The sequence below is a fragment of the Dermacentor silvarum genome, chromosome 1, assembly GCF_013339745.2.
Source record: "Dermacentor silvarum isolate Dsil-2018 chromosome 1, BIME_Dsil_1.4, whole genome shotgun sequence".
Taxonomy (NCBI): Eukaryota; Metazoa; Arthropoda; class Arachnida; order Ixodida; family Ixodidae; genus Dermacentor; species Dermacentor silvarum.
This window is the reverse complement of record NC_051154.1, coordinates 337462515-337487150: the sequence shown is the minus strand read 5'-3', so window position 1 is coordinate 337487150 and position 24636 is coordinate 337462515.

The following is a 24636-nucleotide window of genomic DNA, read 5'->3' as shown; positions in this document are numbered from 1 at the left end:
AATGTATCACTTATATCTAGAGGGCAGTAGAACACACCTATGATAACATATTTCTGCTTGACCATTGAAGTTAAATGAAAATGTGCTCTAGGAATGAATGAATGGCAGTTGGAGTGGCAAGAAATTCTTTTTTTAAAACTATGAGCATGCCCCCTCCTCTGCGGTTGTGTCGATCACAATGAAAAGTGTTGCATGGAGATGTGGAAAGAAACATTTTTTATTGAAGATGGTACCGTTTAGCCACATCTTCGTTAGTACAAGCGATACCAAGCATGAATCAATGAGGGATGAAAGTGACACGTTTCTTGACATCACACTGCAAATGTTTGTGTATGAGAATGACAGGTTTATAGAAGTGTTAAGGGTGTGTGGTTGCAAAAGCGGTCTAGTTCTCACACTTGCAGACAACGGAGGCTTGGCTTGTCATGCCGAAACATGCTGCGACACATGCACTACACAGTTTGTTTCCGTGTCTCAAAGATATGTGTCGCCATTGACCAAGTGCTTGTTAAACACTAATTGAATTAAGTGTGAGCTGTCTCATACTAAATACAAGCTTTAAAACAATAATAAGAAAATAAATATCTGATTTGCTATTATGAAGTGATTGAGTAGTTAAAAATGACATAAGTTATTTGTACATATTGTACTGTATTTTTACATGATTATTAGTGAACATATCCATGGGCTCAATCCACCTCGACTTATTGGGAGCCTCAAGCCAGCTAAGAAGAGGAAGAAGGAAAAAAACATAATTCTGGTGAAATTGTACAGGTGGATCGAGTTTCACAGCCTTTAATTTGTTGTATGCTGAAATAAACAATACATGAACATGTGAATGCGATATGTGCATACATTAGAAAAACTTTCATCAGTCATATAATGTATCAGCGCCAATTAATCATTATAGATGTTAGTAAATACACAAGCAGGACTGTTAATGGTTTGTGAATACTTTTCTACAATTCGTATCGCCGACGACGGCGACCAAGCCGGCATATGGCGGCATGGATGAGCACAGGCGATGATCGCGAGCTTTCTTGCCTTTTCACGCACTGATGACCACGTCTTATTGCAATATGGCCGTTTCTTGCGGTTTGCTAATCCGGCTTGGGCGAAGCTGCCTTCGTTGTGTGCCACCACACGTTCGTTTGCCGTACGCGATGCCGGCCGCGCAATAATATATGGACTCTTGGATGGTGTGCTCGCTGTGTGATTGAGCTGGCCCATTATTCTTACGACGTGGCGTTCGATATACGACGTGCGATTAGCCCGATAATTCTTCGATTATAGTAAGTAGCGCGGCGCAATATTGCGTCTCGCTGCCTGATTGTAGACGGTGGATATCTTAAATTTATCGTCCAAACCAACATATTTGAATTTCGCTTGCGTTTCGCTCAAGCAATAGTGATGCTGCATTGTTCGCTCGAGCGGCAAACTTTCAACGACTGGCCGACTTCCCGGCTGTCGCTAATGAATGTTTGACAGTCCTCGGATCGCGTTCGGCAAATGCGACCGACCACGCTTTCTGTCTGGCCAGCGCTTGTCGTAAGAACCATGTTTTGTCAACAAATCGTGAACGTTGGTCGCTTCTGTATCGCAGCTTCGTTGGTTCTCGCTTTTTTTTTGTATCACACAGTAGGTGTGATTGCGATCACTTTATTCCGACAGCTATATCCAACGGAAATACATTTTTTTCCGGCGACGTCGGCGGCGATAGAGCAGGGAGGCAGCAGGCTAGGGCCGATATTTCGTAGCGATGCGTATTCTATACTAGTCAATTATCATCCACCGCTCACGGCCGGCTGATCCCGTTGATAACGTGAGCGGACCGTCGCTCTGACCACTGACCAAGCGCGAAAAGGCATTACCATCGGAAAGGCATTTGCTACAAAATACTGGCCCAGAGGTGCCCTACTACAGAACGTACTCGCTGCTGGGTCCTTTTTGTAGCCGTGCTGAGTACACGCTATCACCGACCGATAAGTCGATCGTTTATGGACGGTAGATAATACGAAAAAAAGAATGCAATTTGACCTCGAGTAAGGAATCCTTGCGACATACGGACCCTGCAAATAGGTTCATGTTTCTGGAATCGCACCGTATGTATATATGTCTCGGTCGAAAAATCTCGCGTAGCACCCGCATGAGATGCTTGCGAGACGACATGTACGTAGCTAGCTGAAATGCTGTTTACTATTTTCTTGTATGCAACTCTAAATAAACTTCATATTAGCGTGTGCACGAACGATGAGTGCGCTATGTAACGTACTGTATATAACATGAAATGTAATTATTGTGTGCACATATTGGTATTCACATTTTTGGTTAATTTATTGCTGGGATATATGTGGGCTGCATGCACCTTTAGCGTGTAGTATATAATTGCAATGTAGGATTGAGGTATTCAGGGCACAACCAAATTTCTTGTCAAATGACCAACTGAGTAAAATCTGCTTTTCAAATGAACAAACATACCCCACAGGAATGCCACCTACAGCTTTTACAATCGAGCTACCAAATTCTAGTCACTTACACCTAGGGTTATATGGGAGCCAATTTTAGAACATGGCTTAATTAGCAAAGCATAAGCTTGAATACAACCACTGTGATTCGAGGTGCAGCCTTAATTAGCTAGCTGTACATAGCTGTCACTGCACATTGCATAATCTGTTTTGTACTTGAACAAGCTTATGAGATCTCGTAAATAGCATGGTTGCAAAAAGATATATGTGGAACCCTAACTGGATGAAGTGTCGAGCACAAGTGTGTATGGGAATCACTACCATGTTGCATGCATGTGTCTCCAATCCTTTGTTTTCAAGAGTGCACCTAAGAAGGAAACTGTTTGTGTTCTGATTGGGTGATTCACTTCAGTGGCCGAGAGAAGAAACATGCAAATTATAAGATTTTTTAATAAGATAGCTGCATCGCACCAGCAGGACCTACCTTTCATACCATGATTGAGAGAAGGCAGATGGCACATGACAAAATCCAGAAAATTTATCATCTATTCTAATTGTTGAGCAAGCTTCAATACCATGAGGGCCCAATGTGCCTTGGCTTTGGTATGACAGGAACAGTTTTCACAATATCAAAACATGTGCCTAAGGGACAGGAGTTGGCTCTTCCTGAAACCTATTGATGTCTCCACTATAAACGAGCAATGCTCATGTCATGCCCCACTACTTATTTTTCGAGAGAGAGGTAAATGAAAGGCACAGAGCAGAACATTGAAACGAGTATGAATTCTGTTCTTTTGTAAGATCATGCCACACTTACCACAAATTAAACACTGCATTAGTTGTCTCTAATTTATTTGCTCATTTTAATAATGGTTCTATTCATTGTGTTAACTGAAACAGCATGAGACGACATATTAATTATTGCACTAAAGTCTGAAAGCAAGTTAGTTAGGCAACATTCATTTACATATACGGGATGAGTGAGAGGCATACAAACACACTCAGTGCTGCTTTCCAACTGAGAATATTCAATTTGAGCAACCCAATTTTAAACCTTCGTAGGTGACTGTTGCACATACAGCCATTGCATATGCATTTGCCCAAATCCAGTGCTTGTTCTATATTTCTTTCTCTTTTACAGGTAGTCATGCTGGATTACACAGAATATTACAAGTCATGTTTAACATTGGAGGCCATATTCATCAAAACAATATGGCCTTTAAGAAAATTTGGACAGGTGGTCAAAATAACAGCAACAAACAAAAAGAAAAGAAATTAATAGTTTGTTTGAAAAAAACTAATAAGCTGGTAGCCTAGCATGGAGGTTATACTACCTGTGGGATCGACTATTTAGCTGGTGGGGAGGCCTGAATGGTCGGCTGAACAAAGAATGCCACAGGCCAGGCATTTTGGAGGACATGTCATGACACTACCACTTTTTCAGAGCCGTACTGATGGTGACATGGTTGTTGTTACACTGTTAATGTGACAAAACCATGTGTTTGAGAACTTCCATGATTAAGTGACCCATGACATGTCTCTTGGCTCTTGAAAGTTGAGCTCCAAGACTGGTATGCTGTGTATATCACCGACAGTAAGCAGTCGGCTAACAATACCAGATTTACTTAATCTAGTCACTGGGGAATCAACCATCGCAATCATCTTTGATAAATTAGTCAATGGAGTTAGCGAGCTCTTCTGAATCACCTTTCCAACAGTGGAGTAACACTGTACCATACTTTGCAACAATACATTTATGTTTCCCTGAAATGTCCTTGGTTTCAAATTATCTAGCTTCGTAACCATGTGCACCTTCAGAAGCATGCCTTGTACAGATACATTGGCAATTTATTCTCTCCACCATGGACGCTAAAAAATCTCAAAACGCAAAATGCTACTCACTGAAAGATGCTTCATTTGAAAGAACATTTGCTTTTTTTACACACAATGCTTTATTGAATATCACGTTCGCAGCAAGTGAATAGCACATTTATGTCTATAATTTCCTGCCCATAATGATGCTTTGCACAGACTTGCTGTGAAACAGTATTACATGAAACTACACTGACTCACTACAACTGCAGACGACTGCTCTCTAGCTTCGTTCAAGCAGCACTTACATTTCTTTACATTCATTGTCAGTGCGTCAAAATGCCTGTGCTCACATTGTTAAAATTACATATTTCCTGATGGTGAATTGCAGTTAAGAATACTGTGTCCCTGACAATGCTGGCAAAACTGATGCAGCTAGGGCTACCAAATTTGAGCGTACACGCATGTGTGTCTCGCCAGAGCAAATTTTTTGTGGGGTAGGAAGATAGTAACTGAGTGTGGCACAAGAGGTGTGGCTGGATACATGTTCATGATGTTGTGTGCTTTTTTATGTGACATGGCATTGACAGGGCCAGAGCTGTGTCCTTCTACCTAGCGTAGGCAAACATTAGAAAGTGAGTTACTGTGAAGCTTGCTTATCTTCTGACAAAGTAACGTGGCTTTACTGACTTACTTCAGCTGTTTAGTGGAAATCGTGTATGTCTGTATGTGGGCGATGTTTAATAAAAATGAGGCTGCCTCATTGGCGTCATGTATGGCTGTACCATGTACCAGCCCTGTTCAGCACACTCTTGTCATGTATGATATGGAGCTCAAGTAGAGTTGCAGACATCCATCGCATATTCCTTATTTTCATAAAGACGGAAATGAATACGGCTGACCAATATCATGCTTCTGTTTCCTGTAATAGCAATGTCTGTACAAAATATATTGTCCAGAGGAACATCTGTGTACAGCAGTACCATGGCCTTTGGTCTCTTCTTGTAGCCAAGCAGTTTGATATCTGTCATGCAAGTGCATTTGCAGAGGGCAGTTATTCTACTTGAGGCATAGCAATAGTGATGTGTTGGGGACATAGTCAAAGGGTTCAGAAGCAACTGCAACATGCGGCCTCTTTAATTCACAGACTCATTCACATACAATTGCTGATGCTGCTATGGTGTTCCGCTGGGCATGTTCTTTAGTGAACAGCAGGGTAATGTGATGGAGAGCAGCTATTGCCCTTATCACATTCTGAATAATGATCTCCATCCGGTCCGACTGCTTCAGTGAGAGCCAGTAAAACTGAGCCTGATAAATAATGCGTGGCTGGAATACAGACCAAACAATGTTACCGGCTACCTCAGTACATTAGTTGGTTGGTAAAAACTTTTATTAAGTGTCCTGCAGATTGATGACCCGGGCTCAGGTCTCTGTCAGGACGTCCAGGCCTTGCCTAGTCACCGCTTCGCGGGCAGGCTGGATGGCCTAGATTTGGTCGGCGAGCTCGGAGCTGTGCAGGGCATCGGCCCATCTCGCCGAGAGAACATTGGGATTAATGCCTTTAGTATTTGCCTCACATTCCCAGAGCATGTGTTTTAATGTAGCAGGTTCTATGCCACAGACCTTGCAGGTGCTGTCGGGATAGATCTCAGGGTAGAATCTATGACACGCTAGCGGGTTTGGATAAATATCAGTCTGTAGCTGCTGCCAGGTGGTAGCTTGGCTCTGCATAACTTGTTGTTAGGCGGAGTGAAACTTTGTCGTGCCAGATAGAAGACCTTAGTTATTTCATTGTAGCTCGTTAGCCTGTCCTTGTCTGCGTCAAGCGCGAGAGCTGTTCTGTAACGGTCAATTATGTCGCGTGCAGCGGAGTTTGCTGTCTCGTTAAGGTTGGCAAGTTTAGGAAAGACTGCGCCCATGTGGCCGGGGAACCAGATCACGGTGATAGGGGTTTTCCGAGCTTGAGTTCTGCTTTGGAGAATCCGGAAAACTTCCAGCAAAATTCTTCCCTTGGCGTAATTTTGGACAGCTGTGCGCGAGTCACTCAGGATAACTTGGGTTGCTATGTCAGACATGGCAAGTGCAATAGCCACTTCCTCGGCCATTTCGAGTTGTTTCGTGTTGATAGTGGCTGTGTGTGTAGCTTTACCGTCGGTGTTGACTGCCGCTGCGAATCGTCGGCCATCCAGGTAGCCAGCTGCATCTGTGAATCTTGCTTCTTTATTGTTGTGATATTTCCATAGTAGTGTTATGGCCCTGGCCTTTCTGCGTCCCTGGCTGTAAGATGTATGCATGCTCCTTGGTATCGGGGCTACTTGGATCTTGTCTCGTATCTCTCTTGGCATATTTACTTTGTCACCGTGTTGATGGTGGTACGCATTGTTTAGCGTTTGCAAAATGTGTCTTCCTGTGCTAGTGGTGGTGAGCCTTTCGAGGTCGAGATCCTGTGTGCTTCTGCCACCTCATTTAGGGTATTGTGTAACCCAAGCTGTAGTAGTTTCTCGGTGCTGGTGGATTCGGGCAGTCCGTGTGCAATCTTGTATAACCTACGGATGATTATATTGATCTTATTCCTCTCGCACCTGTACCAGTTGTGCATAGCTGCTACATATACAATGTGGCACATGACGAAGGAGTGGATCAACCTGATGAGGCTGTCTTCCCTCATGCCACTCCTCTTGCGAGTGACTCGTTTAAGCAGTCTGACTGCGTTTGTAGTCTTATGCATGTCTTTCAACGGTCTGTCCGTTAACCCCATTTTTTTATCAGCATGCTGAGGACTCTAATGTGATCGACAATAGGGATAGTGCCTCCGTTATTCGTGCCGAGCTTGATTTGATCATACTCCCTCTCTCTGGCGCAGCCCTTGAGTGGTCTCCCCTTGAGCGTGGGTCGATATAGCAATAACTTTGGTGAGCATCTGAGCCTGGTGTCAGCCAGATGTTCCTCCACTGTGTTGATAGCTTCCTGCAGCGCTGTCTCGATCTGTCCGTCATTGCCACAAATGGACCAGATCGTGATGTCGTCTGCATAGATTGTACGAGTGATGTTTTCCACTTCTAATTTGTTAGCAAGACCAATCATGATTAAATTAAAAAGCATGCTCAGTACATGCTCCTCCACATTTAGGAGCAATCCTTCTTATCGGGTGGTTGACATTGGTCTCTTCTTTATTTTGCCTAGTTACTTTGATCCTGTTCTGAGCTGCTGAATATTGAGACAAAGGATCTGCAATTCTCCCTTATGTAACAAGCACCAGTGCAGTAGCCAGGAACTTTTTGGCGGTGTGTGTGTGCCCACGCTTGAGTGTTTGGGGGGGGGGGTCATGTATATGACCTTGTGCAAGGGATGTGTGAGGGGGCCGGCGAGCATGTCTGCACGTCGTTCTATGCCACACACAGAAATTTAGAGTTCAGGGGCTAGGGGTTACGTTCCCAGCGTGCCCCCCCCCCCCTGGCTATGCTACTGACAAGCATGCTGCAAGGCAATGCTAGTCTAGTCTGGTACGGTTGGAAATGCCTCTCTCAAGTTAATCGCTAGAATTGTTAGAAAGCTATATTGTGGCTCCTTTTCCTTGCTGCAAGGTGTGTATTGTACAGAATGAGTGATGCACGAATGATGGATGTCGCTACACCTATTGCCGCCTGCAAATGTGAACCACCATTCAGGCACACAGCAGTAGTGGGCAGTAGCACTAGTAAGACGGCACAATTGGCAAGGCTTCATTATGCATACACTGGAGTTAAATGTCATTTGTGATTAAGATGCCTGGAACATGCATAATGAGTATGCTTTGTTTCTGTGGCTATTATCTGGTTTCCGTGCATCCCCTGAATGGGCTGTATTATTGTTGCATCCCCCTTGACAATAAACATTTGCTTGTGAGTACTTGTTCTTGCTGCCTTTCTTATCGCATTTTTTCTTGATGCTCAGGTCCCTGTCTTAACAATGTGGCCTCTGGCTGTTTTAGTTTGAGTAATATAGACTTGTATGGCGTGAACATATCTGAATATAAGCAGTATAAGCACTCAATACCAGAGCTTTTGAAAGCTGCTACTATGAAATTGATGGTCAAGCTCAGAAAGGGTCAGCTGAAGCGGCCACAGTGAATGAGTTACTGAAGCTATTCAAGACAAATACAGCAATATGGGTGCCACATTTTGCAAGAATTCGCGTTTATCTGACAAATACTCGTTTTTAGAAATTGTCCCAAGTGTCACAAGCGCACCGAATGTAGAAGCTTCAAAGCAATACAATGAAAGCCACACCCCTCGACCATGTGGAAGGAAAACATCTCATAAGGTAGGGCACGGCTGATTGAGTTAATATGAGTTAAAAAGAAAAAAAGAAACAAAAACACATGTGGTCGTTTATTGAAATTCCTATTTATTTTTAAAAGTGTAATTCAGAACAAGTTACTGCAGAGTGTATTAATGTACACTCACATGTCTCTCTGCATGCAACACAATGTTGAACATATGCACTAATCATGCATGCCTTCCACCAGTGTGCATTATTTGGATCGAAACTGAGTGAAACAAATGGCATGTGGTTCATTTCTAGTTCCAGGTATGACTTGCCGGCTGATAGCACTAAGGACTAGAAACAATAAACAAATTGACATTAGTTAGGTGGTTTCTTTTAATGCAGTGAAACCTAACTGATGGCGCGCATTCACAAGACATGTACACATGAACATGTCACTAAAATACTTCGAAGCCTGACACACATGCGCGCACACACACACACACACACACACACACACACACACACACTCACTCACGCACTTTTTAAGAAGCTAGCTGACACCACAAATAGCTGCACTTACATCTGCGCGGCAGCTAGTTCTTTTTCTTAGAATCTGTTTGAGAAAAGAAAAGCTTGAGCATACGCGCATAGCGCCCATTGGCTCCGCGCCGTCCGCGAACACTCACCACAGCAGCTAAAGAAGCCGCGTAAAACAGAAGACAAGTGGTAATCCGTTCAGTCGACGCCGTACGAGTGCGACTTCGGCACGACTGTGGGCGAGGATTCACTAGCTAGCCGCTAGCATATCGTGGCACAGCGGGGAAGGCCACGAGCACGCGTCCGTGCGGAGAACCACAGATAACGAAAAGGCGATGGCTTCGCGGCGGCCGATCACCGCCGTTCTGCGCACCAGTGCACGTAATTCTTTTGTGCGGTATAAAGGCCGATGGCCGCCCAAATGCGACTCGTAAACACACATACCGACACACGCGCAACTACGAAGAGCAAGACGTACGGGTGCCATCACCAGCGCCGACGACAGTGGCGCCATAGAATAAAGAACCAACTGGCGGCGCTTCGCGGACTTTGGCTTCAGTTTCACTTTTAGTTGATACGAACAGACGCGAGGACACTCTGGGCCGAAGCCATCGAAGTCCTGCATGGTCTGCTTCCAAATTCAGATGTCGGGGCCGATCTTGCAGTGCGACAGGGCATTGTAGTCGGCGAGACGAACAAATCGACTATTATATCGCTTTGAAGAATTTAATTGGCACTCTAGAAATGTATAACTTCGCAGTAAAAAAAGGGAAATTTTTGAACAATACATCTCTCATTGCTCGTTTACTTCCAACGCATGTGTAAAATAAAATAATACAGCGAATAAGAAATATAACTCCGTTTATGCTAAAGGGAGGTTTGTCTCTTGGAAACTCCCTTTTAAAAACGATGTAAAATTGAGGCTCTCCCTCCTTATTTCCTCCCCATTTTGCGAGGGAGCAATATGGAGGACACTAACCATTTCTACACCACAGTAAGGGAGCACGGTTTTCAGGCACGTAGTCCCAAGGGAGGTTGCAGCCCTTAGAATACCCTTTTCGGCTTATTTCCGTTTACAGTGTAGAAACTTGTGGGTGCTCGCATTGATTGGAACGCCTACGGCCCTCTTGAAAGCCTTTCGTATCATGCAATCGATCTTGTTTTTTTCCCGACCCTATCCACTAGATGTAGGGGGCGATGTACGTTATGCGACTTATCGCGTACGCCTGCACGAGACAGATTGCGTCTATTCGTGATGCGATGCAAGAGTCGAATCTTGTCGTCTACCGAACGACGTAGTCTTCGCACCGTCTCTCCGTTATATCTGTTTGCTTCAGGTGTAACCCTACGACTCTAATTTTGTCTACGTGCGGTATGGGAGTACCGTGTACCGAGATAACGCATATTTTTGAGTATTCCCGTTCTTCTTCAAGCAGGGTTTTACGACCTCTGCTCGTGGGACCTCTGCTTAATCGCCGAGCACTCGAGTCCCGTTCCTCGCAAGCACTCCTACATCGCAACTACTCCCGCCTATAGCGTTCGCTCGACGTGACTGTCACAACCTCCCCCGGGAAGCCAGAGGGTGATGTCATCCGCGTAAAGACTGTGATACAATTATTCTACTTCTGTTAATTTCTCGGGTAGCCCGAATAGAACTAAATTAAAGAGTAATGGTGCTATGACGGAGCCGTGCGGTGTGCCCGGCGTTCCCGTCGGGCCCGTGTCAAATACCGGCGATTCCTCGTCGCCGACGACAACGCGTGCGCGTCTGCCTGTAAGAAAATCTCCAATGTAATTCTATGTTCTTTGACCTAGTTCTAATGTTTTAACTCTTTCTAAGATCGCTTGGCGCTTAACGTTGTCAATGACCTTTTTGATATCTACGCCTACAATTGCCTTGGTGGAGCTGGTAGTGTCGTATATGATCTGATGCGGCGGAACCCCAGCATGGTGTGCGAGAACGCGTCGCGGTCTTCGAGAAAGTCGGTCATGCGGGTGGGAACTGCGTGTTCCAAGACTTTGCCGACGCAAGGCGTGAGCGAAATCGGTCTGAGATTATCGAGCGTAACTCGCTTGCCCGGTTTAGGAATCATGATAACGCGGGCCCGTTTACACGCTTCAGGAAGGGAGCCCTAGCACCAGCAGTCGTTAACGTAGGTCAGGAGTTAGGAGATTGACTCGTCGTCTAGGTTACGGAGAGTCTTGTTGGTAACCCTGTCAGGGCCGGGCGCCGATCGGATGTTTAGTTCGAACAGTACTGTCCGAATTTCTGCTTCGTTACATTCCGCGTCTAGTTTCTCGTTTGTGACGTCGGCGTATTCGGGGTGTTGGACGCTTTTACCTGTCTTAAAGTAACGGTCACCTATTTCATCGAGGAAGTTATCGCTTTCTCTTACTTACTAGTCTACGTGTCATGTGGCCTTGAGCGGCCCGAGTCTCTTCGGGATCTAAGAGGTGCCGAAAGAGGCGCCAAGCACTCGCCCCGCTCATCTGCCTCTCGAGGCCGTTGCACGTGTCTTCCTTGGAGCGCCTGTTCTTCGATGTCTCTGTCTATAATTGTGCTATACGTTTGCGCAACGCCCTGTTATGTCTTTGGCATTTCCACCTCTTTAGGAGTCCTGATTCAAGTCCCACATGTGTAGGAGCCTGCTGTAGATAACTTCGAGGTTTGCCTCGGGCGGAACATCGCACGTTGCCGCGTCTGCGTCCATTTTGAGCGTCTCGGTTCATTCGTCTATGTCCGTAATCGGCTCGTCGCCTTGCCCCCCTTCCTCTCGTTTCTTGCGGAACGTGTCCCACGCGGGACTACCCCCGTGTCAGGAGTAGTCCCGCGACCACTCGGACCCGTGTCTATCTTGATCTCGATCAGCAAGTGGTCGCTCCCTAAGTCCTCCTGCGTATTTTGCTAGTGCGCTGCGGTCACGTTCGACAGGAACGCTTGCATTCGTGTCGAAAGTGACTGCAACGTGAGCGTAGACACGCTACCAGACCAAGGTCTGGTAGCGTGTCTACACTCACGCTGTTCTCCCTGCGTGTAGGATCGGCGGGCTTCGCTTTGAGTTCAAGCCTTTGGTCTTGCGAGTCATCACAAAGGTGTTTGCCCTTGGGTGTTTCTCGCGTGTAGCCCTAGGCGGCGTGGGGCACGTTAAAGTGGCCCGCAACAAGCAGAGGCTCGCCGCCGGCGGCCACGCCCACCCCCCGGAGGAGCTCCCCGAATCGGTGCTGCAGCATGGGTTTACTGTACACGTTAAGGACGAAGAGTTCTCGGCCGCGTTTAGGAATTAATTCTACGAATACATGAGGTATCTTTACGCAGGCAAGTTCACGCTGCGCCACAATGACGTTACGTCAAACGAGCACGGCGGCGACCGGCGACGGGCGCTGTGAGGGCGACGGCCAGCTCGCCGACGACGACAGGAAGTTCTAGTTATACTAGAGACACAACTAGTTATACATGTTGGCAGACTATTCCATTCTCAAATTGCCTGAGGAAAAAAATGAGTACTTAAACGTATCAGTGTTGAATCGGTATTCTTGTAGAGTTTGGGATGGTTTGTGGCCGTGTGTGTATAGTTTCCGGATTGAAAACTATCAATGTGAAGGTTGTTATGGATAAGTTGAAACATCATTTATTGGCGTGCGAATTCAGCGCGGCTACGTAAGGTCAAGATTCCAGCTTTGCCAATTCTTAAGAGGAATCAGATAAACGGCACATGTTAAATATGAACCAAACTGCTTTTCTTTGAACGCCTTCTAGTTCATAATTTAATGGTGGATGGGAACAAAACGACGTTAGGGTATTAAAGTATTGGTCTGACAAAAGTACTATAGGCTAGGAGCTTCGTTTTATGTAGTATTGAATGTAGATGTCTTTCAAGAAAGGACAGTCTTTTTAATGCTGATGGCGTTACATTATTTACTTGTGCCTCCTTTCTGAGGTAATCTGATATGATTAACACTATCGTTACTGCGCCTATAGAAATGCATCGATTTGATTAAAAGTTTTTCTACGCGCTGTTAAACATTGCCGTTGAAATTCTTCTACTAGAAAAGTTATGCAACGTCTGAAATGACGAAAAATTTAACTATGTGTCAGATTTGGCCATTTTCGGCAGATTGGGCAGTCTGGCAAAATTAAACTTTGACTGCAGGTATCGTCGAAGCTAGCCACCAATGCTTCTAGCACTTCCTAAATAAAACGACGGAATGTTTGTGCTTTCATCGGCTCGGCAATATAATATTTAAATACCAGCAGCAGTGAATACACAACTTTTCTCGGGTTGCGTAATTTGCTGATCCAATGTCTAAGTTGTTTTAACGATGTCTCAACAATGGTAGACGCTCATGAGTGCGTGTTAATTTGATAATTGTGCTCCAATAATATCAAGCGCAACCTCATTTTTTCCATGTGGGCTGCTTTTAGCCATCAGAGCTTTGTCAGCGTATGTAGAAATTATTGCGAGCAATCGATCCCGTCGTGTGGGGTTTTCGCTCCCACAAGAGCACGCAGTCCGTTTCAGACCAACGTTCTACCATAGCTCGACTAGCAGTCTAATCTTTTACATGTTGAGCACCGCCTGTGCAAGTGGCTCTAATAATTATCCTATACAATGTTGTGCAACACTCCACATAACTGTACAGCAGTGTACAGGAACTGTAAAAAAGCACGTATAGGCTCCAGCGCAAGTTGAACGCACATTAAACCACATTGCTTGCACAGAAAAGCTGATCGAACGAAATAAGTATGAGGAGGCTTCTTCATGCTCCCTGACCTCACAACCATTGCTTCCCGAGCCTAAATACTGCACTGCAAAACGAACCATGTGACCCACCAAGCCGCCGGACGCTGCCTACGTATACAGACTGCCTTACGTGCTTCCTTCAGTTTGGCAGCTGTGCGCGCGGTCTTCACAACGCTCACCGAAGTCTTTTACTGTGCATACTTTCTTCGGTGCGATCCATCGAGTTTTTCGTGGGTGAAACTCTGCTAGGAAGGCAGATACCTGACAAAGTCAAGCGCCGTTTGCGTCCGCTGTATCTGTACTGCTATCCCCCAGGATCAGCTGCCGCACGTCGACGTGCCTGCGCCAGCGCCGTACGTAAACAACCATCCAACCGGACGCTGCCTACGTATACGAACTGCGCTTACGTGCTTCCTTCAATTTGCAACGTTCACCGAAGTTTCTGTACTGGTAGGATTCGTCTTACCTGCTGAACTCCATTCTATTCGCGTGCACTGCTGCCAATCAGGAATATACCAGTGTTTCTGCCAACTGCATGTTTGTCATGTCAAGCGGAAAGAATCTCGTTAAGCATTCAGGCGATTTCAAACGCGAAATCCGTGCTGAACTTCGCTCCTTGAGAGCAAGTGTGGAACATTGCAGTGAAACTTGTGACAGTGTCAGCGCGTTCTCCTTGGAAATGAAAGCTCTACACGAGGAGCTCGTACCCACGCGAAACTGGAAGGAAAAACTCACGGCTGAAATTAAGCAACTGCAGATGAGAATTGACGAATTGAAGCAATACTCACGGGCAAACAATCAATTACAGGTGCGTCTGATCAGAAAGAACATTTTGACACTGTTCAGAAGATTTGTGCAGCGGTAGACAAGCCGGTAGCACGTGATCATGTTAACATTTGCCACACAATTGGAACAAATATGTCTGGCGTAAAGGACACTGTGGTACGTTTCGCGCAGCGGGAAAAGCGAAATTCTGGCTACGGCAAAGAAGGCACTTCTATCTACCACAGCTACCAGCTTTGGGCAAACTGGTCCTAAATGTGTTGACGAACACTTAACAAGCCGGGTAAGCAGCTACTAGGAGCCGCAAAGGCAAAAAAAAATGAGAAGAAGGATTCACGTTTGCTTGGACGCATTGCGGAAACATTTTCCCAGGGAAATCAGAAACTACCCATATGTTAAAGATCGCTTGCCGAAAAGACGCTATATAAAATGCAACGTTAAAGTTGACACTGATATATCGTTTGTATTGGCGTACAACCTAATAAAGTAATGGCTGCCAAGCAAGAATGTCAATACCACGGCTCTGAAAACTTCAACAATGAATTTAAGGTGTCATCTACTTACTTCAATGTATTTCACCTAAATAATCGTAGCATTAAAAATAAACTGCACATCGCATGCATGTTTTAAATGCGTAAACATTTCTACGCTTAACCAACGAGAAAAACCGTCCGTCCGTCCCTCCGTCCTGTAAGACGATCGCTTTCAAGATTGGGGCCCGCGCGCCTCTCTTCAACGCGAACTCGGCGGCGAGAACACAGTGCACACAAGGCTGTCAGCAGTCGGCGCTCTCTGTCGCCTTCGCAGATCGCTTTCAAGATTAGGGCCCGCGCGGCCAAGGGCCAAGACATACGTAGCCGCCGCCCAAGTGCGGTTTGTCACGGTTCATAATGGTTCGACGAGGATGGATAGGCGCTAAAAAACGATAACGGTTTATAACGATTGGAAGGCCGTCCTAAAGTACCTATGTAGTAAAATAAGGAACGTGTTGAAGGGCGGCGCTGGTATGGGCTCGGAAAGGAAACCAGATCCCTCTCGTAAGCATCATAGCCGCGGCGTTCGTCCTGCTGGCGCTTTCGACAAAACCGCGAGATGTGACCTCCAATGCCACAATAATAACACATTGGGCGGGAGGAGCGCCAGGGGGCGTAAAATGCAGGTACAGTTGCACGGGGTGTAAAGGCTGCTACGTCGTTCTGAGGAACCGGAAGGGCACGCTGAGCGACGGAAGGTTGCATGGCAGCAAATTGGGCGTACGTGACTTGGTGCTGGAAGGTGGTCCAATCAGGCAAGGCGCTCTCATGGTTAAAGAACCACGTCTTCGCGACATAGGACAGGTAGAAGGCGACGTGGCGAAGTTCTTGAGTGTCGTCCCAGTGGTTGTACCCACTCACTCGGTCATAGTTCTCCAGCCAGTCCTCGACATCGTCGCGCGGGAGACCAGAGAATATAGTGGGGTCACGCTGCGGGGCGGTAACGGTCCATGCGGAGGCGGCTGGTTGGGGGGCAGAGGGGTGATGCCGGAGGCTCCGGGTTGCGGTACTTGGGTCATGGCAGTGGACAGGCGGAGCAAACGGCGACCAGAACGAAGCTATAGTGGAGCTCGACGTCATAGAGGTCTAGGGGATCGAAAGCAGCCTCCACCACTTTGTAAGGCAGCCGCACAGCTGTTGTCTCGACGCCTTTATTCAGCTGAGCCACGCGCTGAACGAAGACGACGCGCACAGCGGTGAAGAAGATGAAGCATGAATATTGTACTCACAGTACCGCCATCTGCTCTTTCCTCCGTAGTCTCCTCTCCTAAAGCGCTTGTTGTTTTCTTTACTTTTTTGCTTGCGAAAGCAAGTCGACGGTGGCGCCCTTAGAAAGTCCCCGTTGAATCTCTCAAGCCGGGCGCGCGCCGCCACCGCCGCCGGGCGACTGCGGCTGCGCAGAGTGACTTTCAACTATAGACCTTTTCACAAAACGGCGTTTGAGTAGCGCCGATGATGATGATGATATAATGGCATCCCCTTTGAAACGCGGCGGCGACAAATAGTCACCTAGCCTGCTTGATTTATTAAGGTATACTATACATGTTCTTTATCTAGCATTTTTGTATACCTCTCATTATTATTTTTCTTTTTAAAAAATTTACCTTGTGCCACTGCCTATGATTTCAAGAGATCAGGTCGTATCCATATTTTCCCTGCTTTTTTTCCACCAGTACTCCAATCGTCTCGTGCTCGTCTCTACGGCTGATCTGTTTATGTTTCCTTCCACGTTGAAACCAAGCGCTTCTGGGAGTTGCACGTCACCTACGGTTCTCGCTGGGTGGATCCCGTCGCATTCCATCAGGATGTGCTGAGTGGTTTCTGGATCTTTACTGCAGCATGCACATGTCTCATCTAGTTCCGAAAATTTGTTCCGATATGTTTTCGTCCTTAGGCAACCGGCTCGAGCCTCAAATAGCAAGGCACTGCCCTTTGTGTTATCGTACAGATTTTCCCTTCTAATTTCTTTCTTCTCATTCTTGTAAATCTCCATTGTCCTTTTTGTTTCCATTCTTTGCATCCAATTCACGGTCTCTATTTCTCTCACTTTCTTTCTGATGACTCCTGGTTGTCTATTTGCAGTTTCGATTATCCTGTACTTGGTTGCCAACTTCCTTGACCTCTTCCTCCATTCTGTGTCCACGCTTTTCATGTAGAGATACTTGTGCACTTTAGCCACCCATTTATTTTCATCCATGTTCCTGACTATTTCTTCAAAACTAATTTTGCCCTGTGCTTCTGTGACTTCAAAAGAGGCCCAACCCATGTCACCCTGCAATGCCTGATTTGCGGTATTACCGTGGGCTCCCAAAGCCAACCGGCCTACTGATCTTTGGTTAACTTCCAAACCCGCCAATATATCAGATTTTAAGCATATAATGGCATTTTCGAATGTTAGCGCTGGCACCATTACTCCTTTCCAAATTCCACGCACCACCTCATACTTATTGTGGCCCCACAGTGCTCTGTTGCATTAATGCTGCATTCCGCTTCCCCTTTATTTTATAATTTTCTTGGTGGTTGTTTGAGTAATTCTTTCCTTCGTTTATGTGTATGCCGAGGTACTTATATTGCTTCACTATGGGTATTACTTGCTGTTGAATTGACACCACGAAGTTATTCGTGTGTTCATTAAAGATCATAATTCCCGATTTCTCTGTGCTAAACTTAAGGCCTAGATTTGCCGCTGCATTCCCACAGATATTCGCAAGTATCTGTAAATCTTTTTTATTGTCCGCTAGTAGCACAATGTCGTCTGCGTGCATCAGTCCGGGGACCTTCTGTTGCACCATTTGTCTATTACGCATGTAAGATAAATCAAAACCTAATTCGCTGTTTTCCAGTCGTCTTTCTATAACCTTGACGTAAAGCGTGAACAACAATGGTGACAGAGGGCATCCTTGCTTCAATCCTTGGTGAATTCCCACCATTTCATTTCCTTTTCTACCTTACCATACCACTTGTACTTGGTTGTCTCTATATATCTCCCTCAGCAGCTCCACGAAATCGTCATCTATGCCTACGTATTCAAGAATATCCCACAACAATTCACTGTCTACGTTGTCATAAGCTCCTTTAATGTCTAGAAATCCTATCCATAAAGGTCTTTTCTGAGCTACTGAAATCTCTATGCACCGAGTTAGTACAAACATATTGTCTTCTAAGCGTCTGCCTGACCTGAACACATTCTGTAGTTCCCCCAATACATCGTTTTTCTCCACCCACTTTGACAGTTCTAATTTTATGGCTTGCATTGCCATTCTATATATCACCGACGTTACTGTAACTGGCCTGTACGAGCTCGTCTTATCCTTATCTCATTTGCCTTTGTAGATGAGATTTATCTTGCTTTCACGCCATCCAACGGGAATTTTCTTTGTTCTAATCACTTGCTCTGTGGCATTAGTCAGCAGTGCCTTGCTTTTTGGACCGAGGTTTTTGATTAGCTGTATTGGGATTTCATCGGGTCCTGTTGCCGTGTTGTTAGGTACATTTTCTGCTGCCTTTTTCCAAAAAAGCTTTCTATGCTAAATTTTGATCTCTCTGGCCTCTCTGCTGTTGCTGGATCTGTTGTCCGAGCTACGCTTTTTCTCGTGCCGAAGTTATCCCTAATAACGTCTGTGATGTACCGCATCGCATCATCTCCTTCGTAGATGTTACCGTCTTCATCCCTTATAGCCGTTTGCGAGTTTTTAGTTGGAGCTCCGAGTGCTTTAATATGGTTCCAGAATCTTTTTGGAGCGCCTTTGTCTCTTTTGTGAATGTTATGCACCTAACGTTCGCTTGCGCATTTAATTTTCTCTTGCACGAGCTCACTCGCTACCCTTTTCTTTTCTCGGTATGTATTCCATCTAAGGAGCACCTCTTCTTGTAATCCCAACTTTTTGGCTTCTCGATGAGCCCTAGATGCCTCTTTACGCTCTTCTATAGCTTGTTGTATTTCCTTGTTCCACCAATTACGTGGTTTCCTCTTGCCAATCCAACAATTGTTTTGCCGTGTCCGCCTTATTTCATGCTGCATAACGTCCACCAGTTCCTTATATTCCGAGACTGCTGTAGGAAAATCCTCAATTTTCTTCTCTATGTTGTTTGCGATCTCTGTTATTTGCTCGTCATTCATTTTTAAAAACTCTGAGGCTATGGGTTCATGTTCTGCGCTAGTATCTCGCCCAAACTTTATTGCTAAACGTCTATGATCGCTTCCCAGGCTTTTTTTTTCATTTTCGTCTATTATCATTTGGTCTAGTTGTTCGTAGACCATTTCCAAGACTAAGGTGTAGTCGATACATTACTGCCTGTTTCCGCATTGCCACGTTACCGGTCCATGACACTTATTCTCCCTGTTAACTACTATAAGGTTCTGTTCATCACACAGATCCAGCACTAGAGAGCCGTTGTAATCAGTATATCCGTCTAACTCGTCCATGTGTGCGTTCATATCTCCCACTAATATCACCTGGCCCGATTTACTGAACTCATTAATATCGCTTCTAATGCAATCAACCAATTCCTTATTTTTTTCTCTGCTATCACTACCTGTCCATAGACAAGCTACTCCCAGCCACGTCTTTTTACCTTGCCATGTGCCACTAATCCATAAATGCTCTTTACATGTCTCGTTTACCCTTTGCCGCTTCAGACCTCGCCTAATTAGTACGCCTATGCCTCAGCCTTTCCTTGACCCGGTCATTCTGTTGCACCCTTCCCATACAAAATTTTGAATAACAGGTGGCTGCTCCAAATCTCTTAGATGCGTTTCGGTCAAGGCGTATACGCTAATCGCTTCATCATTCACCTGCGCTTGAATTTCCAGCCATTTTTCCTGCTTGCGACCAGCCTGCATGTTAATGTAGAAAATTTTACCTTCTGTATTCTTATCCTTTCTGCGCCTTTTCCTGAGTCCTGGTCGTCTAATTCTGCCCTTTGCTGGTGTTTCGCTACGTTCAATACTTAATCCTGCTTCCTGATTGCCTGGGGCCCGCCTAAAAAAGCTACAGCTCGCGCTGCGAATCGACGTCCGACCGGTGTTGCTACCCTTTCGCTAAAATGTATCCCGTCACGCACAAAACCGCATTCGCGGCCTGCTCGGTGCACTTCTCGGTTGATGTCAATGGCCGTAAAATTCATTCCTTTAGCTAGAGTCCAAAATTTCCCTGTTTACTGCAAGAATTGCCCTTTCCCTTTCATAGCCCTGCCTTTCAACCTCTGGCACCGTGCACACCGCGATTTGCACTTCCTTTGAAACATTCCGCAGGTCGGTGACCCCTTTGGCTATTTTCTTTGTGATCCCTGCTCCTCGTCCGTGCAGTACATCAATCACTCCATCCATTATCACCACTAGGTGTCTCTCCTCCATTGTGTCCCATGCTTTTTTTCATGCTTTTTCACTTTCGTTGTCTTCTCGCTTAGGTGAAAGTAGGTAACAAATTGTTTTCTTTTTATTTCTTTTTGTCACATCCACGCCTTGTTAGTACGACATGATGGTTGGTACTCGGGGAAACCCGCGCGGGCGTTGTTCTGAGTGCGAGCGTTCTTACGCGTTGGAAGAAACGCGGTTTAAGTCTGCACGCGAGGCGAACGGTGCCGATTTTATCTGTAGGATGTGTGTGCTAGGGTCGCGGCTAGACCGTCTCGAGCAAGAGAAAGATAAGCTAGCTAAGCGGGTTGGAAAGCCTGAAAAGGAACTTAAAAGTGAGCAGAAACAGAGGGAGGAGGTAGAAGACAAGCTAGTTAACGTAGAGATGCAGCTGAGGGCCACCATTCAGTAAAGCAATGGTGAACCCATCGAGGCCAGCACCGTGAATGGAGCTGGCTCCGATGCGAATGCAGAGACAGCCGAACCCGGAACCGTCAGTGATAGTCACGAGGGGGATACCACTGACGCAGCCGCGGAAGAGAACAAAGGCAAGGGCAAGGATAAGACAGGAAGGGAGGGCATTGTGACCTCGGGGGCAGCTTTCGGCGGTGAGAGGGAAGAAAAGCGTTGAGTAGTCTTTGTTGGGGATTCCAACATGCGTAGAGTAGAACCGGCGATAACAGAGAGTGTAGGTGCAGGCGAACAAGTCCAGGTTAGCGCGCTTCCGGGAAAGCCGATTAGAGAGGTGATAGCGAAGGCCAGGAACGCATGTGTGACACAATATAGGAGAGACACCTAGTGGTGATAATGGGATGAGTGATTGATGTACTGCAGGGACGAGGAGGAGGCATCACAAAGCAAATAGCCAAACGGGTCACGACCTGCGGAATGTTTCAAAGGAAGTGCAAATCGCGGTGTGCACGGTGCCAGAGGTTGAAAGGCAGGGCTATGAAATTGAAAGGGCAATTCTTGCAGTAAACAGGGATATTTGGACTCTAGCTAAAGCAATGAATTTTACGGTCTTGGACATCAACCGAGAATTGCACCGAGCAGGCCGCGAAGGCGCTTTTGTGGTTGACGGGATACATTTTAGCGAAAGGGTAGCAACAGCGGTCGGACGTCGATTCGCAGCGCGAGCTGTAGCTTTTTTAGGTGGGCCCCAGGCAATCAGGAAGCAGGATTAAGTATTGAACGTAGCGAAACACCAGTAAAGGGCAGAATTAGACGACCAGGAGTCAGGAAAAGACGCAGAAAGGATAAGAATAAAGAAGGTAAAATTTGCTACATTAACATGCAGGGTGGTCGCCAGCAGGAAAAATCGCTGGAAATTCAAACGCAGCTGAATGATGAAGCGATTAGCGTGTTCGCCTTCACCGAAACGCATCTAAGAGATTTGGAGCATCCGCCCGTTATTGACAATTTTGTATGGGAAGGGTGCAACAGAATGACCTGGTCAAGGAAAGGAGTAGGCGTACTACTTAGGCGAGGTCTGAAGTGGCAAATGGTAAACGAGACATGTAAAGAGCATTTATGGATTAGTGGCACATGGCAAGGTAAAAAGACGTGGCTGGGAGTAGCTTACCTTTGGACAGGTAGTGATAGCAGAGAAAAAATTAAGGATTTGTTGATTGCATTAGAAGCGATATTAATGAGTTCATTAAATCGGTCCAGGTGATGTTAGTGGGAGATATGAACGCACACATGGACAATTTAGACGGATATACTGATTACAACGGCTCTCTAGTGCTGGATCTGTGTGATGAAAAGAACCTTATAGTAGTTAACAGGGAGAATAAGTGTCATGGACAGGTAACGTGGCAATGAGGAAACAGGCAGTCATGTATAGAATACGCCTTAGTCTCAGAAATGGTCTACGAACAACTAGACCAAATGATAATAGACGAAAATGGAAAAAAATAGCCTGGGAAGCGATCATAGACGTTTAGCATTAAATTTTTGGCGAGATACTAGCGCAGAACATGAACCAATAGCCTCAGAATTTTTCAAAATGAATGACGAGCAAATAACAGAGATCGCAAACAACATAGAGAAGAAAATTGAGGATTTTCCTACAGCAGTCTGGGAATATAAGGAACTGGTGGACGTTATGCAGCATGAAATAAGGCGGACACGGCAAAACAATTGTTGGATTGGCAAGAGGAAACCACGCAAGTGGTGGAACAAGGAAATAAAACAAGCTATAGAAGAGCGTAAAGAGGCATCTAGGGCTCATCGAGAAGCCAAAAAGTTGAGATTACATGAAGAAGAGGTGCTCCATAGATGGAATACATACCGAGAAAAGAAAAGGGTTCCGAGTGAGCTCGTGCAAGAGAAAATTAAATGCGCAAGTGAACGTTGGATGCATAACATTCACAAAAGAGACAAAAGCGCTCCAAAAAGATTCTGGAACCATATAAAAGCACTCGGAGCTCCATCTAAAAACTCGCAAACGGCTATGAGGGATGAAGACGGTAACATCTACGAAGGAGATGATGCGATGCGGTACATAACAGACGTTATTAGGGATAACTTCGGTGCGAGAAAAAGCGCAGTTCAGACAACAGATCCAGCAACATCAGAGAGGCCAGAGAGATCAAAATTTAGCATAGAAAGCTTTTATTGGAAAAAGGCTGCAGAAAATGTCCCTAACAACACGGCAGCAGGACCCGATGAAATCCCAATACAGCTAATCAAAAACCTCGGTCTAAAAAGCAAGGCACTGCTGACTAATGCCATAGAGCAAGTGATTAGAACAAAGAAAATTCCCGTTGGATGGCGTGAAAGCAAGATGAATCTCATCTACAAAGGCAAAGGATATAAGGATAGGACGAGCTCGTATAGGCCAGTTACAGTAACGTCGGTGATATATAGAATGGCAATGCAAACCATAAAATTAGAACTGTCGAAGTGGGTGGAGAAAAACGATGTATTGGGGGAACTACAGAATGGGTTCGGGCCAGGCAGACGCTTAGAAGACAATATGTTTGTACTAACTCAGTGCATAGAGATTTCAGTAGCTATGAAAAGACCTTTATGGATAGCATTTCTAGATATTAAAGGAGCTTATGACAACGTAGACAGGGAATTGTTGTGGGATATTCTTCAATACGAAGGCATAGATGACGATTTCGTGGAGCTGCTGAGGGAGATATATAGAGACAACCAAGTACAAGTGGTATGGGAAGGTAGAAAAGGAAATGAAATAGTGGGAATTCACCAAGGATTGAAGCAAGGATGCCCTCTGTCGCCATTGTTGTTCACGCTTTACGTCAAGGGTATAGAAAGACGACTGGAAAACAGCGAATTAGGTTTTGATTTATCCTACATGCGTAATTGACAAATGGTGCCAAAGAAGGTGCCCGGACTGATGTACGCAGACGGCATTGTGCTACTAGCGGACAATAAAAAAGATTTACAGATACTTGCGAATATCTGTGGGAATGCAGCGACAAATCTAGGCCTTAAGTTTAGCACAGAGAAATCAGGAATTATGATCTTTAATGAACACACGAGTAACTTCGTGGTGTCAATTCAACAGCAAGTAATACCCACAGTGAAGCAATATAAGTACCTCGGCGTACACATAAACGAAGGAAAGAATTACTCAAACAACCACCAAGATAATCTGAAAATAAAGGGGAAGCGGAATGCCGCAATAATGAAACACAGAGCACTGTGGGGCCACAATAAGTATGAGGTGGTGCGTGGAATCTGGAAAGGAGTAATGGTGCCAGCGCTAACATTTGCAAATGCCATTATATGCTTAAAAACGGATATATTGGCGGGTTTGGAAGTTAACGAAAGATTAGTAGGCCGGTTGGCTTTGGGAGCCCACGGTAATTCCACAATTGAGGCAGTGCAGGGTGACATGGGTTGGGCCTCTTTTGAAGTCAGAGAAGCACAGAGCAAAATTAGTTTTGAAAAAAGGCTCAGGAACCTGGATGAAAATAAATGGGCGGCTGAAGTGCACAAGTATCTCCACATGAAAAGCGTAGACACAGAATGGAGGAAGAGGTCAAGGAAGTTGGCAACCAAGTACAGGATAATCGAAACTGCAAATAGACAACCAGGAGTCATCAGAAAGTGAGATAAATAGAGACCGTGAATTGGATGCAAAGAATGGAAACAAAAAGGACAATGGAGATTTACAAGAATGA